This window comes from Pseudophryne corroboree, chromosome 7 (assembly GCF_028390025.1).
Source record: "Pseudophryne corroboree isolate aPseCor3 chromosome 7, aPseCor3.hap2, whole genome shotgun sequence".
Classification (NCBI taxonomy): domain Eukaryota; kingdom Metazoa; phylum Chordata; class Amphibia; order Anura; family Myobatrachidae; genus Pseudophryne; species Pseudophryne corroboree.
The window spans coordinates 193,958,782-193,975,195 of NC_086450.1; the positions used below are offsets into that span (position 1 = coordinate 193,958,782).

Genomic DNA, 16,414 nt, shown 5'->3' on the forward strand with positions numbered 1-16,414 from the left:
AAATGGACATCGCACTTACTCTTGATGCCAGAGTGCAAATGTCTCTCTGTGCATCTCGCATATATAGGAATGCATCCTTTAAATGCTCTATAGTCAATAATATATTGTCCCTGTCCAGGGTATCAATATTTTCAGTCAGGGAATCCGACCAAGCCACCCCAGCACTGCACATCCAGGCTGAGGCGATTGCTGGTCGTAGTATAATACCAGTATGTGTGTATATACTCTTAAGGATATTTTCCAGCTTTCTATCAGCTGGTTCCTTTAGGGCGGCCGTATCAGGAGACGGTAACGCCACTTGTTTTGATAAGCGTATGAGCGCCTTATCCACTCTAGGGGGTGTTTCCCAACGCGCCCTAACCTCTGGCGGGAAAGGGTATAATGCCAATAATTTTTTAGAAATTAGCAGTTTCTTATCGGGGGAAACCCACGCTTCATCACACACCTCATTCAATTCATCTGATTCGGGAAAAACTACGGGTAGTTTTTTCACACCCCACATAATACCCTTTTTTGTGGTACTTGTAGTATCAGAAATGTTCAAAACCTCCTTCATTGCCGTGATCATGTAACGTGTGGCCCTACTGGAAAATACGTTTGTTTCCTCACCGTCGACACTGGAGTCAGTGTCCGTGTCTGTATCGACCTGAGGTAACGGGCGCTTTATAGCCCTTGACGGTGTTTGAGACGCCTGTACAGGTATTAACTGATTTGCCGGCTGTCTCATGTCGTCAACAGTCTTTTGTAAAGTGCTGACACTATCACGTAAATCTTTCCATAAGACCATCCAGTCAGGTGTCGACTCCCTAGGGGGTGACATCACTAACACAGGCAATTGCTCCGCCTCCACACCATTTTCCTCCTCATACATGTCGACACAACGTACCGACACACAGCACACACACAGGGAATGCTCTGATAGAGGACAGGACCCCACTAGCCCTTTGGGGAGACAAAGGGAGAGTTGGCCAGCACACACCAGAGCGCTATATATATATACAGGGATAACCTTATATAAGTGTTTTTCCCTAATATAGCTGCTGTATATATTTCTATGCCAATTTAGTGCCCCCCTCTCTTTGTTTTACCCTGTTTCTGTAGTGCAGGACTGCAGGGGAGAGTCAGGGAGCCTTCCTCCAACGGAGCTGTGAGGAAAAATGGCGCCAGTGTGCTGAGGAGATAGGCGCCGCCCCCTTCACGGCGGCCTTTTTCCCGCTTTTCTATGGAAATTTGGCAGGGGTTAAATGCATCCATATAGCCCAGGAGCTATATGTGATGTATTTTTTGCCAACAAAAAGGTGTTTTATTGCGTCTCAGGGCGCCCCCCCCAGCGCCCTGCACCCTCAGTGACCGGAGTGTGAAGTGTGCATGAGAGCAATGGCGCACAGCTGCGGTGCTGTGCGCTACCTTATAGAAGACAGGACGTCTTCTGCCGCCGATTTGCCGGACCTCTTCAGTCTTCTGGCTCTGTAAGGGGGCCGGCAGCGCGGCTCCGGGACCCATCCATGGCTGGGCCTGTGATCGTCCCTCTGGAGCTAATGTCCAGTAGCCTAAGAAGCCCAATCCACTCTGCACGCAGGTGAGTTCGCTTCTCTCCCCTTAGTCCCTCGATGCAGTGAGCCTGTTGCCAGCAGGTCTCACTGAAAATAAAAAACCTACTTTAAACTTTTCCACTAAGCAGCTCAGGAGAGCCCCTTAGCCTGCACCCGTCTCGTTCGGGCACAAAAATCTAACGGAGGCTTGGAGGAGGGTCATGGGGGGAGGAGCCAGTGCACACCAGGTAGTCCTAAAGCTTTTTACTTTTGTGCCCAGTCTCCTGCGGAGCCGCTATTCCCATGGTCCTTTCGGAGTCCCCAGCATCCACTTGGACGTTAGAGAAATTTGATTTACCAGCTGTAGCTGTGGAGACCAGGTCCGAGAGACCTTCCCCAAACAATTCCTCCCCTCTGTAAGGTAAAACCTCCATATGCCTTTTTGAGTCGGCATCACCTGTCCTTTGCCGGGTCCATAGGACTCGTCTAGCAGAAATCGACATAGCGTTTATTCTAGAACCCAGTAGACTAATGTCTCTTTGAGCATCTCTCATATATAGGACAGCATCTTTTATATGCCCTAGGGTCAATAACATAGTATCCTTATCTAGGGTCTCAATCTCCGCTGATAAGGTATCTGTCCATGCTGCTACAGCGCTACAAACCCAGGCCGACGCAATTGCCGGTCTGAGTAAGGTACCAGAATGTGTGTAAATGGACTTTAGGGTAACCTCCTGCTTGCGGTCAGCAGGATCCTTGAGGGTAGACGTATCCTGGGATGGCAGCGCTACCTTTTTGGATAAGCATGTTAATGCTTTATCCACCCTAGGGGAGGATTCCCACCGTATCCTGTCCGTTGGCGGGAAAGGATACGCCATAAGAATCCTCTTGGGAATCTGCAGTTTTTGTCTGGAGCTTCCCAAGCTTTTTCACATAATTCGTTCAGCTCATGTGAGGAGGGAAAGGTTACCTTCAGTTTCTTCCCCTTATACATGTGTACCCTCGTGTCAGGGACAGGGGTTTCCTCTGTGATATGCAAAGCATCTTTTATTGCAATAATCATATATCGAATACATTTTGCCACTTTTGGCTGTAACCTTGCATCATCATAGTCGACACTGGAGTCAGAATCCGTGTCGGTATCTGTGTCAACAATTTGGGATAGTGGGCGCTTTTGAGACCCCGAAGGTCCCTGCGACATTGGGGCAGGCATGGGTTGAGACCTTGGCTGTACCCTAGCTTCAGCTTTGTCTAATCTTTTGTGCAACAAATTTACATTAGCACTTAAAACATTCCACATATCCATCCAGTTAGGCGTCGGCGCTGTCGACGGAGACAACTCATTCATTTTTACCTCCTCCTGAAAGCCTTCTACCTCAGACATGTCGACACACACGTACCGACACACCACACACTCAGGGAATCCTCTTATCTGAAGACAGTTCCCCCACAAGGCCCTTTGGAGAGACAGAGGGGTATATTTACTAAGCTCCCGATTTTGACCGAGATGCCGTTTTTTCTTCAAAGTGTCATCTCGGTAATTTACTAAGCAAAAATCACGGCAGTGATGAGGGCATTCGTAATATTTTGGAAGTCCTAGGAAAAAATCACGAATCAATACACCATCGGTCAAATACGCCTGCAATTTGGTAGAAATCGGGAATTTACTAAAAAGTGCAAATCACAAACACTGCCGACAATAGCCAAACACTGCCGTGCTGAAATACAATTCGTGAAAAAGTGCTAAAAAAAAAAAAAAAAAAAAAAAAAAAGAAGACCTGCTTTTTTTTTTTACCGTGATTGGATAGGCATGCACGGATCCATGAGATCCGTGCATGTTTTTCAGTGGGAAGGGGTGGGAAATGTTTGAATTTGTTAAAAAAAAATGCGTGGGGTCCCCCCTCCTAAGTCAAACCAGCCTCGGGCTCTTTGAGCCGGTCCTGGTTGCAAAAATACGGGGGACAAAAAGCGTAGGGGTCCCCCGTATTTTTGAAACCAGCACCGGGCTCCACTAGCTGGACAGATAATGCCACAGCCGGGGGTCACTTTTATACAGCGCCCTGCGGCCGTGGCATTAAATACCCAACTAGTCACCCCTGGCCGGGGTACCCTGGAGGAGTGGGAACCCCTTAAATCAAGGGGTCCCCCCCCCCTCCAGCCACCCAAGGGCCAGGGGTGAAGCCCGAGGCTGTTCCCCCCCATCCAAGGGCTGCGGATGGGGGGCTGATAGCCTTTGTTGAAAGTGTTGAATATTGTTTTTAGTAGCAGTACTACAAGTCCCAGCAAGCCTCCCACACAAGCTGGTACTTGGAGAACCACAAGTACCAGCATGCGGCGGAAAACCGGGCCCGCTGGTACCTGTAGTACTACTACTAAAAAAATACCCCAATAAAGACATAAGACACACACCTTGAAAGTATAACTTTAATACATACATCCACACCACCATATACACATACTTACCTTATGTTCACACGAGGGTCGGTCCTCTTCTCCATGTAGAATCCATGGTGTACCTGTTGAAAAAATTACACTCACAAAATCCAGGTTAGAAGGCTCTTCTGCTTGTAATCCATTTGTAATCCACGTACTTGTCAAAATAAAAAAACGGACACCCGACCTCGAACTGAAAGGGGCCCCATGTTTTCACATGGGACCCCTTTCCCCGAATGCCAGAAACCCCCTCTGACTTATGTCTAAGAGGGTTTCTTCAGCCAATCAGGGAGCGCCACGTTGTGGCACCCTCCTGATCGACTGTGTGCTCCTGTACTGTCTGACAGGTGGCACACGGCAGTGTTACAATGTAGCGCCTATGCGCTCCATTGTAACCAATGGTGGGAACTTTGTGGTCAGCGGTGAGGTTACTTTCGGTCAACCGCTGACCACAAAGTTCCCACCATTGGTTACAATGGAGCGCATAGGCGCTACATTGTAACACTGCCGTGTGCCGCCTGTCAGACAGTACAGGAGCACACAGCCGATCAGAAGGGTGCCACAACGTGGCGCTCCCTGATTGGCTGAAGAAACCCTCTTAGACATAAGTCAGAGGGGGTTTCTGGCATTCGGGGAAAGGGGTCCCATGTGAAAACATGGGGCCCCTTTCAGTTCGAGGTCGGGTGTCCGTTTTTTTATTTTGACAAGTACGTGGATTACAAATGGATTACAAGCAGAAGAGCCTTCTACCCTGGATTTTGAGAGTATAATTTTTTCAACAGGTACACCATGGATTCTACATGGAGAAGAGGACCGACCCTCGTGTGAACATAAGGAAAGTATGTGTATATGGTGGTGTGGATGTATGTATTAAAGTTATACTTTCAAGGTGTGTGTCTTATGTCTTTATTGGGGTATTTTTTTTGTAGTAGTACTACAGGTACCAGCGGGCCCGGTTTTCCGCCGCATGCTGGTACTTGTGGTTCTCCAAGTACCAGCTTGCGGGGGAGGCTTGCTGGGACTTGTAGTACTGCTACTAAAAACAATATTCAACACTTTCAACAAAGGCTATCAGCCCCCCCATCCGCAGCCCTTGGATGGGGGGGGGGGGGGGGGGGGGGACGACAGCCTCGGGCTTCACCCCTGGCCCTTGGGTGGCTGGAGGGGGGGGGGGGCCCTTGATTTAAGGGGTTCCCACTCCTCCAGGGTACCCCGGCCAGGGGGTGACTAGTTGGGTATTTAATGCCATGGCCGCAGGGCGCTGTATAAAAGTGACCCCCGGCTGTGGCATTATCTGTCCAGCTAGTGGAGCCCGGTGCGGATTTCAAAAATACGGGGGACCCCTACGCCTTTTGTCCCCCGTATTTTTGGAACCAGGACCAGAGCCCGGTGCTGGTTGCTTAAATATGGGGGAACCCCTGTCAATTTTTCCCCCATATTTTTGCAACCAGGACCGGCTCAAAGAGCCAGAGGCTGGTTTGGCTTAGGAGGGTTGACCCCACGCAATTTTTTTTTTAAGTTTAAACATTTTTTTTTTTTACAAGATGCACAATGAAGCCCAGCACGGATCTCTCAGATCCGGCCGAGATTCATTGTATTAAAGTCGGCAGTGTTTTACAAGTCACTCACGTAAAACACTGCCAAAAAAAAACGAATGACATAGACATCGGTAAAACGGAAAATGCAGAATACGACAGCTTAGTAAATTAGCCGTAATAAATTCAAAAAGTTGCAAATTTACACTTGCGATGTCATTCGTGATTGAACTTTGACCTCAAACGGGAAAAAACGAATCTTAGTAAATTTACCCCAGAGAGAGAGTATGCCAGCACACACCCTAGCGCTATATGACCCAGGAAAAAACACTATATAATTATATATTTACCCAGTAGTGCTGTTTGTAACTTATAATTTGAGCCAATTATGTGCCCCCCCCCCCTCTTCTTCAAAACCCTCTTTCACCGTGTGATTGAGCAGGGGAGAGTCCGGGGAGCTTCCTCTCAGCGCTGTGCTGTGGAGAAAATGGCGCTGGTGAGTGCTGAGGGAGAAGCCCCGCCCCCTCGACGGCGGGCTTCTGGCCCGCTCAAATATACTGTACACTGGCGGGGGCTCTTTATATATACAGTGGTTAGTTGTATATATCCTATTTTTGCCAGAAAAGAGGTTTACATGCTGCTCAGGGCGCCCCCCCCCTGCGCCCTGCACCCTTACAGTGACTGCCGTGTGTGAGGTGTATGGGAGCAATGACGCACAGCTGCAGTGCTGTGCGTTACCTCAGTGAAGATCATGAAGTCTTCTGCCGCCTCTGAAGTCTTCTTTTCTTCTCATACTCACCCGGCTTCTATCTTCCGGCTCTGCGAGGGGGATGGCGGCGCGGCTCCAGGAAGAAATACAGTGTGAGACCTGTGTTCTGACTCCCTCTGGAGCTAATGGTGTCCAGTAGCCTAAGAAGCAGAGCCTTGAAACTCACAGAAGTAGGTCTGCTTCTCTCCCCTCAGTCCCTCGATGCAGGGAGTCTGTTGCCAGCAGGCTCCCTGAACATAAAAAAACCTAACAAAATACTTTCTGTCAGGAAACCCTGGAGAGCTCCCTGAAATGCACCCAGTCTCCTCTGGGCACAGTAGTAAACTGAGGTCTGGAGGAGGGGCATAGAGGGAGGAGCCAGTGCACACCCAGATCTAAAGTCTTTCTTAAAGTGCCCATGTCTCCTGCGGAGCCCGTCTATCCCCATGGTCCTTACGGAGTCCTCAGCATCCTCTAGGACGTAAGAGAAAACTTGTTTAACCACCTTCTGACGCTTGAACCTATCTGGTTTCTTAGGAGAGACGGATGGCTCGGGATCATCCGTAATCTGTAGAATCAACTTAATAGCCTCCAAAAGATCAGGAACATCCACATGTGAACTACCCTCCCCATCAGCAGTATCTGTGTCAGAATCTGTGGGGTCAGTGTAAGCGCCATCTTCATCAGACGAGGTGTCAGTGACGGCAGTGGATTGTGAGGAGATAAGAGCTCGCTTAGAGGACCCCTTGGTCTTAGGCGAGCGAGGGTCAGACTTTTAAGTAGTCAAGGACTGGTTCAACATCTTCAATTGAGCAGACAAATTATCCGCCCACGGCGGGTTAGCTGCGGGGACCACATACAGTTGCACCGGCATAGGAGGTCCCATAGGGGGTGTTAGTTTAGTAACTAGTGTATGTAGACACGTGGAGAAAGCAGCCCACGGTGGGTCATTATGTACCCCTGTTGCCACAATCCCACTGGGGGGCAAAGAGCCCCCAAAACCAGAGCCCGCAGCTGCTATAGTCTCCTCATAGGGATCTGTGGCTTCAGCAACACCGGCAGTGTGTTCAGCCCCATAACCGTTACCTTCAGAAGCAGACATGATATAACTTGCAATATCAGGTAACACAGTAGAATTGTCAGCAGCACAATATCTCTTGCCCAGACCCCTGCGCAGTGTAGTCAGCACAAGCAGAGATACAGGAGAGATATGGTGACTAAAATCACAGAGAAAAATACGTATTAAAGTATATCTTGTGAAAATAAGAATTTACACACCGGTAATTCTATTTCTCGTAGTCCGTAGTGGATGCTGGGAACTCCGTAAGGACCATGGGGAATAGACGGGCTCCGCAGGAGACTGGCACTCTAAAGAAAAGATTAGGTACTATCTGGTGTGCACTGGCTCCTCCCTCTATGCCCCTCCTCCAGACCTCAGTTAGGGAAACTGTGCCCGGACGAGCTGACATTACAAGGAAAGGAAATTTGAATCCAGGGTAAGACTCATACCAGCCACACCAATCACACCGTACAACTTGTGATAACCTTACTCAGTTAACAGTATGAACAACAACTGAGCCTCACTCAACGGATGGCTCATAACAATAACCCTTATTTAAGCAATAACTATATACACGTATTGCAGAAAGTCCGCACTTGGGACGGGCGCCCAGCATCCACTACGGACTACGAGAAATAGAATTACCGGTGAGTAAATTCTTATTTTCTCTGACGTCCTAGTGGATGCTGGGAACTCCGTAAGGACCATGGGGATTATACCAAAGCTCCCAAACGGGCGGGAGAGTGCGGATGACTCTGCAGCACCGAATGAGCAAACACAAGGTCCTCCTCAGCCAGGGTATCAAACTTTTAGAACTTTGCAAATGTGTTTGAACCCGACCAAGTAGCCACTCAGCAAAGCTGTAAAGCCGAGACCCCTCGGGCAGCCGCCCAAGAAGAGCCCACCTTCCTTGTGGAATGGGCTTTTACTGATTTTGGATGCGGCAATCCAGCCGCAGAATGAGCTAGCTGAATCGTGCTACAGATCCAGCGCGCAATAGTTTGCTTTGAAGCAGGAGCACCCAGCTTGTTGGGTGCATGCAGGATAAACAGCGAGTCAGTCTTCCTGACTCCAGCCGTTCTGGAAACATATTTTCAAAGCCCTGACTACGTCCAGTAACTTGGAGTCCTCCAAGTCCCGAGTAGCCGCAGGCACCACAATAGGTTGGTTCAAATGAAACGATGATACCACCTTTGGGAGAAATTGGGGACGAGTCCTCAATTCTGCCCTGTCCATATGGAAGATCAGATATGGGCTTTTACATGACAAAGCCGCCAATTCCGACACACGCCTAGCCGAAGCTAAGGCCAACAGCATGACCACTTTTCACGTGAGATACTTTAGTTCCACGGTCCTAAGTGGCTCAAACCAGTGGGATTTCAGGAAATCCAACACAACGTTAAGATCCCAGGGTGCCCCTGGTGGCACAAAAGGGGGCTGAATATGCAGCACTCCCTTAACAAACGTCTGAACCTCAGGCAGTGAAGCCAGTTCTTTTTGAAAGAAAATGGATAGGGCCGAAATCTGGACCTTTATGGACTCCAATTTTAGGCCCATAGTCACCTCTGACTGTAGGAAGTGCAGGAAACGACCCAGCTGGAATTCCTCTGTAGGGGCCTTCCTGGCCTCACACCAAGCAACATATTTTCGCCATATACGGTGATAATGCTTTGCGGTCACGTCTTTCCTAGCCTTTATCAGTGTAGAAATAACTTCATCCGGAATGCCTTTTTCAGCTAGGATCCGGCGTTCAACCGCCATGCCGTCAAACGCAGCCGCGGTAAGTCTTGGAACAGACAGGGCCCTTGTTGCAGCAGGTCCTGTCTTAGAGGCAGAGGCCATGGGTCCTCTGTGCGCATTTTTTGCAGCTCCGGGTACCAAGTCCTTCTTGGCCAATCCGGAACAATGAGTATTGTTCTTATTCCTCTCTTTCTTACTATTCTCAGTACCTTGGGTATGAGAGGAAGAGGAGGAAACACATATACCGACTGGTACACCCACGGTGTCACTAGGGCGTCCACAGCTATCGCCTGAGGGTCCCTTGACCTGGCGCAATATCTTTTTAGCTTTTTGTTGAGGCGGGACGCCATCATGTCCACCTGTGGCAGTTCCCATCGCTTTGCGATCTGTGTGAAGACTTCTTGATGAAGTCCCCACTCTCCCGGGTGGAGGTCGTGTCTGCTGAGGAAGTCTGCTTCCCAGTTGTCCACTCCCGGAATGAACACTGCTGACAGTGCTTGCACGTGATTCTCCGCCCACCGAAGAATCTTTGTGGCTTCCGCCATTGTTATCCTGCTTCTTGTGCCGCCCTGGCGGTTTACATGGGCGACCGCCGTGATGTTGTCTGACTGAATCAGTACTGGCCGGTTTCGAAGCAGGGGCTCTGCTTGACTCAGGGCGTTGTAAATGGCCCTTAGTTCCAGTATATTTATGTGTAGAGAAGTCTCCAGACTTGACCACAGCCCTTGGAAGTTTCTTCCCTGAGTGACTGCCCCCCATCCTCGGAGGCTTGCATCCGTGGTCACCAGGAACCAGTCCTGTATGCCGAACCTGCGGCCCTCGAGAAGGCGACCACTCTGCAGCCACCACAGAAGAGACACCCTGGCCCTTGGGGACAGGGTGATCAGCCGATGCATCTGAAGATGCGATCCGGACCACTTGTCCAACAGATCCCACTGAAAGATCCTCGCATGGAACCTGCCGAAGGGAATGGCTTCGTATGAAGCCACCATCTTTCCCAGGACTCGCGTGCAGTGATGCACCGATACCTGTTTTTGTTTCAGGAGGTCCCTGACCAGAGATGCTAATTCCTGGGCATTCTCCACCGGGAGAAACACCTTCTTCTGTTCTGTGTCCAGAATCATGCCCAGGAAAAGCAGACGCGTTGTAGGAATCAGCTGCGACTTTGGAACATTCAGAATCCAGCCGTGCTGTTGCAACACATCCTGAGAGAGTGCTACGCTGATCAACAACTGCTCCCTGGACCTCGCCTTTATGAGGAGATCGTCCAAGTACGGGATAATTATAACTCCCTTCTGCCGAAGGAGTATCATCATTTCGGCCATTACCTTGGTAAATATTCTCGGTGCCGTGGACAGGCCAAACGGCAACGTCTGGAACTGGTAATGACAGTCCTGTACCACAAACCTGAGGTACTCCTGGTGAGGTGGGTAAATGGGGACATGCAAGTAAGCATCTTTGATGTCCAGCGACACCATAAAATCCCCCTCTTCCAGGCTTGCAATAACCGCTCTGAGCGATTCCATTTTGAACTTGAATTTCTTTATATAAGTGTTCAAGGATTTTAAATTCAGAATGGGTCTCACCGAACCGTCCGGTTTCGGTACCACAAACATTGTGGAATAGTAACCCCTTACCTGTTGAAGGAGGGGGACCCTGACAATCACTTTCTGGAGGTACAGCTTGTGAATTGCCGCCAGTACTACCTCCCTTTCCATGGGGGAAGCTGGCAAGGCTGATTTGAGGTAACGGCAGGGGGGGGGGGGGGGTCGCTTCGAATTCCAGCTTGTATCCCTGAGATACAATTTGTACAGCCCAGAGATCCACCTGTGAGCGAACCCACTGGTTGCTGAAGTTTCGGAGACGCGCCCCCCACCGCACCTGGCTCCGCCTGTGGAGCCCCAACGTCATGCGGTGGACTTAGTGGAAGCAGGGGAGGACTTTTGTTCCTGGGAACTGGCTGCATGGTGCAGCTTCTTACCTCTACCCCTGCCTCTGGCAAGAAAGGATGCGCCCCTGACCCTCTTGCCTTTTTGGGAACGAAAGGACTGCATTTGATAATACGGTGCTTTCTTAGGCTGTGAGGAAACCTGAGGCAAGAAAATCGACTTTCCAGCTGTCGCTGTAGACACGAGGTCCGACAGACCGTCCCCAAACAATTCCTCACCCTTATAAGGCAAAACCTCCATGTGTTTTTTAGAATCAGCATCTCCTGTCCATTGCCGAGTCCATAAGACCCTCCTGGCAGAAATGGACATAGCATTAATTCTAGAGCCCAGCAGGCAAATGTCCCTCTGAGCATCCCGCATATATAAGACGACGTCTTTGATATGGCCCAGGGTTAGCAAAACAGTATCTCTGTCGAGGGAATCTATGTCGTCTAACAGAGTATCTGTCCATGCTGCTACAGCACTACACATCCAGGCTGAAGCAATAGCAGGTCTCAGTAGAGTACCAGAGTGTGTATACAGACTTCAGGATAGCTTCCTGCTTTCTATCCGCAGGCTCCTTTAGGGCGGCCGTATCCTGAGACGGCAGGGCCACCTTTTTAGATAAGCGTGTCAGCGCCTTGTCCACCCTAGGGGATGTTTCCCAACGTAACCTGTCCGTTGGCGGGAAAGGGTACGCCATCAGTAACCTCTTAGAAATCACTAGTTTCTTATCAGGGGAACTCCACGCTTCTTCACACAATTCATTTAATTCATCAGATGGGGGAAAAGTCACTGGCTGCTTTTTCTCCCCAAACATATAAACCCTCTTGGTATTAACAGGGTTAATCTCAGAAATCTGTAATACATCTTTCATTGCAATAATCATGTATCGGATGGCCTTGGTCATTTTAGACTGTAAATGTGCCTCATCATCGTCGACACTGGAGTCGGACTCCGTGTCGACATCTGTGTCAACCATCTGAGATAGAGGGCGTTTATGAGCCCCTGACGGTTTCTGAGACGCCTGGGCAGGCGCGGGCTGAGACCCCGGCTGTCCCAAGGCTGCAGCGTCATCAAACCTTTTATGTAAGGAGTTTACATTGTCATTTAAGACCTTCCACATATCCATCCAATCAGGTGTCGGCCCCGACACCACACTTATCTGCCCTTGCTCCGCCTCCACGTAACCTTCCTCATCAAACATGTCGACACAGACGTACCGATACACCGCACACGCACAGGGAATGCTCAGACTGAGGACAGGACCCCACAAAGTCCTTTGGGGAGACAGAGAGAGAGTATGCCAGCACACACCACAGCGCTATATAACACAGGAATTCTCACTGATAATAAGTGATTTACCCAATAGCTGCTTTATATGTCTTATTTGCGCCTAAATTTATGTGCCCCCCCTCTCTTTTTAACCCGTCTTGTACCTGGACACTGCAGGGGAGAGCCTGGGGAGCTGCTTCCAGCGGAGCTGTGAAGAGAAAATGGCGCTGGTGTGCGGAGGAAGAAGGCCCCGCCCCCTCAGCGGCGGGCTTCTGTCCCGCTTTCTGTGTGAAAAAATGGCGGGGGTTTTTACATATATACAGTGCCAGACTGTATATATGTATTTTTATGCCAAAAGGTACTTCAATTGCAGCCCAGGGCGCCGCCGCCGCCCCCCCCCCCCCCCCCGCAGCGCCCTGCACCCTACAGTGACCGGAGTGTGTAAGTGTGCTGGGAGCAATGGCGCACAGCTGCGGTGCTGTGCGCTACCTTAATGAAGACAGGAGTCTTCAGCCGCCGATTTCGTCGTCTTCAAGCTTCTGTTCTTCTGGCTCTGCGAGGGGGACGGCGGCGCGGCTCCGGGAACGGACGATCGAGGACAGGTGCCTGTGTTCGAACCCTCTGGAGCTAATGATGTCCAGTAGCCTAAGAAGCACAAGCTAGCTGCAAGCAGGTAGGTTTGCTTCTCTCCCCTTAGTCCCACGTAGCAGTGAGTCTGTTGCCAGCAGAAGCTCACTGAAAATAAAAAACCTAATAACTACTTTCTTTACTAGTAAGCTCAGGAGAGCCCACTAGGAGCACCCAGCTCTGGCCGGGCACAGATTCTAACTGAGGTCTGGAGGAGGGGCATAGAGGGAGGAGCCAGTGCACACCAGATAGTACCTAATCTTTTCTTTAGAGTGCCCAGTCTCCTGCGGAGCCCGTCTATTCCCCATGGTCCTTACGGAGTTCCCAGCATCCACTAGGACGTCAGAGAAAATCCTATATAATTATAAAACCTGACGCACCAAGCCCCCTCAGGTTATAGAATATAGAGATAGCAAGTTGAGTGAGAGACACGAAATGGAAACCACTCAGCAAGCTAATGCACACACATATATAGTCACAGTTACACAATGCAGAGGTTATTACTAACAATAATACTGCACTGGACCAGCTTTTATATATATATTAATTATAATTATATTAATAATTATATTAATATAAATATATATATATATATATATATATATATATATATATATATATATATATATATATATCTCTATAATCAATAGATATAACACTGCACAGTAAGAACTGGATGTATATCACAGGGTACTTGTACCAGAGAACCCTGACTAAATGCACTCTTTCTTAACTAACACTGTCTAATTGACATGTAGTACTTAAGTGTCATGTAAAGTCACAGCGCTGACAAAAAGGCGTCTTTATAAAGGAGGATTTGCCCAAGCAGTCCCAGGAACAGTGTAGCTGGGGAAATGGTGCCCAAACACTGACAGGGAGTGAGGGAGAGACAGATATGCAGCTCCAGGGTGGGAACATTTACTGGAAATGGCGCCCTGGGGCTGGGGGAGGGGCTCCAGGTCTAAGCCTTATCCCCTCTGCTGGCAAAACCACGGGTACTGCGGGCTACTTGTAAAAAGGTTTAGTGAGAAAACCTGACCTGCACCCATGCCCTGGTGATCTAGTGGGATCGCCTGTACTGCCACAGTATCCACCGCCAGCGCGCGCGGCCCGCCTCCCACCGGATCGCGATAAAGTGCAGGTCCCGCTTATCTCCTCCCGAAGTGCAGCCACGCGATCCCGGAGAGCCCCAGCCGTGTGTGACTGACTTGGAAGAAAACCGGAGCCTCCTGCTGTAGGTACCCGGCAACCAGGGCGCTGCAGCAGGTAATGTCTACTGACATCCAACACAATCTGTGCCTCTGCTGCAGCCCTTGTAATCTTCTTTTTTTCTCAGAAAAAGCTTTTTCTAAAGCTGCTGTGAGCAGCTCTTCCTGTTACATGCTTGCACTGCAAGCACCAACTACAAACTGAGCTCCTGTGCACGGAGGCGGGGTGATATAGGAGGCGGCGCTATGCATCTTGGGAAGAAGGTCAAAGCTTTTGAGCCTGTTGGTGCTTCAGATCAAGATCCTACTCTACACCCCAATGTCTATTCTTGTGGAGCCCAGTGTACCCCGCAGCAGAAACAAGATTTATGGTAAGAACTTACCGTTGTTAAATCTTTCTGCGAGGTACACTGGGCTCCACAGGGAATGACATTGGGGTGTAGAGTAGGATCTTGATCCGAGGAACGAACAGGCTCAAAGCTTTGACTTTCTTCCCAAGATGCATAGGGTCGCCTCCTCTATTACCCCGCCTCCGTGCACAGAAGCTCAGTTTTTGTTAACCAGTCCAATGCAGTAGCAGGCAAAAGAGACAACAACTGTTAGTATCCACATACACCACATTCTCACAACAGGAGAAAGTGTCAGCGGCTAATGCCATACCAACCCAAGAAAGCTCAGTGCGTCAGGGTGGGCGCCCTGTGTAGCCCAGTGTACCTTGCAGAAAGAGATTTAACAATGGTAAGTTCTTACCATAAATCTCGTTTTCTGCTGCGGGGTACACTGGGCTCCACAGGGAATGACATTGGGGATATCCTAAAGCAGTTCCTTATGGGAGGGGACGCACTGTAGTGGGCACAAGAACCCGGCGTCCAAAGGAAGCATCCCGGGAGGCGGAAGTATCAAAGGCACAAATGCTCAAGGGTCGCACCACGGCGGGACGCCCAAGAAGGTCCAACCGACCGAGTAGAATGGGCCTTTATGGTCGCAGGAGCTGGAAGGCCAGCCTGTACATAAGCATGTGCAATCACCACTCTAATCCATCTGGCCAGGGTCTGCTTGTGAGCAGGCCAGCCATATTTGTGAAAACCAAACAGAACAAAGAGAATCCGACCTCCTAATGGAGGCAGTTCTCTTCACGTAGATACGGAGAACCCGTACCACATCCAAAGACCGTTTTTTGGAAGACAAATCAGGAGAGGCAAAGGCCGGAACCACAATCTCCTGATTAAGGTGGAAAGAAGACACCACCTTAGGTAAATACCCGGGACATGTTCTAAGAACCGCCCGATCACGGTGAAAAATCAGATATGGTGACCTACAAGACAAGGCACCCAAATCCGACACCCGTCTAGCAGAGGCAATAGCCAGCAGAAACAATACCTTAAGAGAAAGCCACTTAAGATCTGCAGATTCAAGAGGCTCAAACAGAGACCATTGCAACGCCTCCAGAACCACCGACAAGTCCCAAGGAGCAACCGGCGGGACATAAGGAGGTTGAATCCGCAACACACCGAGTGAACGTATGCACATCAGGTAAGGTCGCAATTTTTCTCTGAAACCAAACCAACAAGACAGAAATATGAACCTTGATGGAGGCCAGACAAAGGCCCAAGTCCAGGCCTTGTTGTAGAAAGGCCAAAAGTTTGGCCGTACTAAACTTGTAAGCGTCATGATTGTTAGATGGGCACCAAGCAAAGTAAGAATTCCAGACTCTATGATAAATCCGAGCAGAAGCCGGTTTCCGGGCCTTCAACATGGTTTGAATGACCGCCTCAGAAAATCCTTTAGCCCTTAAGACGGAAGCTTCAAGAGCCACGCCGTCAAAGCCAATCGGGCTAAATCCTGATATACACAGGGGCCCTGAATGAGATCTGGGCGCTGCGGAAGTAGAAGGGGACGCTCTATCGAGAGACCCTGAAGGTCTGAGAACCAATGCCGTCTGGGCCACGCTGGAGCGATCAGAAGTAGGATTCCTTCTTCTTGCTTGAACTTCCTTATTACTCTGGGCAGGAGTGACACCGGAGGGAACACGTATGGCAGGAAGAAAGTTCCATGGAATTGCCAGTGCGTCCACAAATGCTGCTTGAGGATCCCTTTGTCCTTGCTCCGAAGAACGGAACCTTGTGATTGTGTCGAGATGCCATCAGGTCCACATCTGGAAGGCCCCACTTGTCCATGAGGAGTTGAAACACTGGATGGAGGCTCCACTCTCCGGCGTGTACATCCTGGCGACTGAGAAAGTCCGCTTCCCAGTTTAGGAACCCCGGAATAAACACTGCCGATATGGCTGGCAGATGGCGTTCCGCCCACTGAAGAATCCGTGATACT

At 49.7% G+C, this 16,414-nt stretch overlaps 1 protein-coding gene across 3 annotated transcripts in view; it reads right to left on the reverse strand.

The window, feature by feature from the left end:
- CNOT9 (CCR4-NOT transcription complex subunit 9) overlaps positions 1 to 16,414 on the reverse strand; it is a 78,144-nt gene that overhangs the window by 27,150 nt on the left and 34,580 nt on the right. The window lies entirely within an intron of this gene.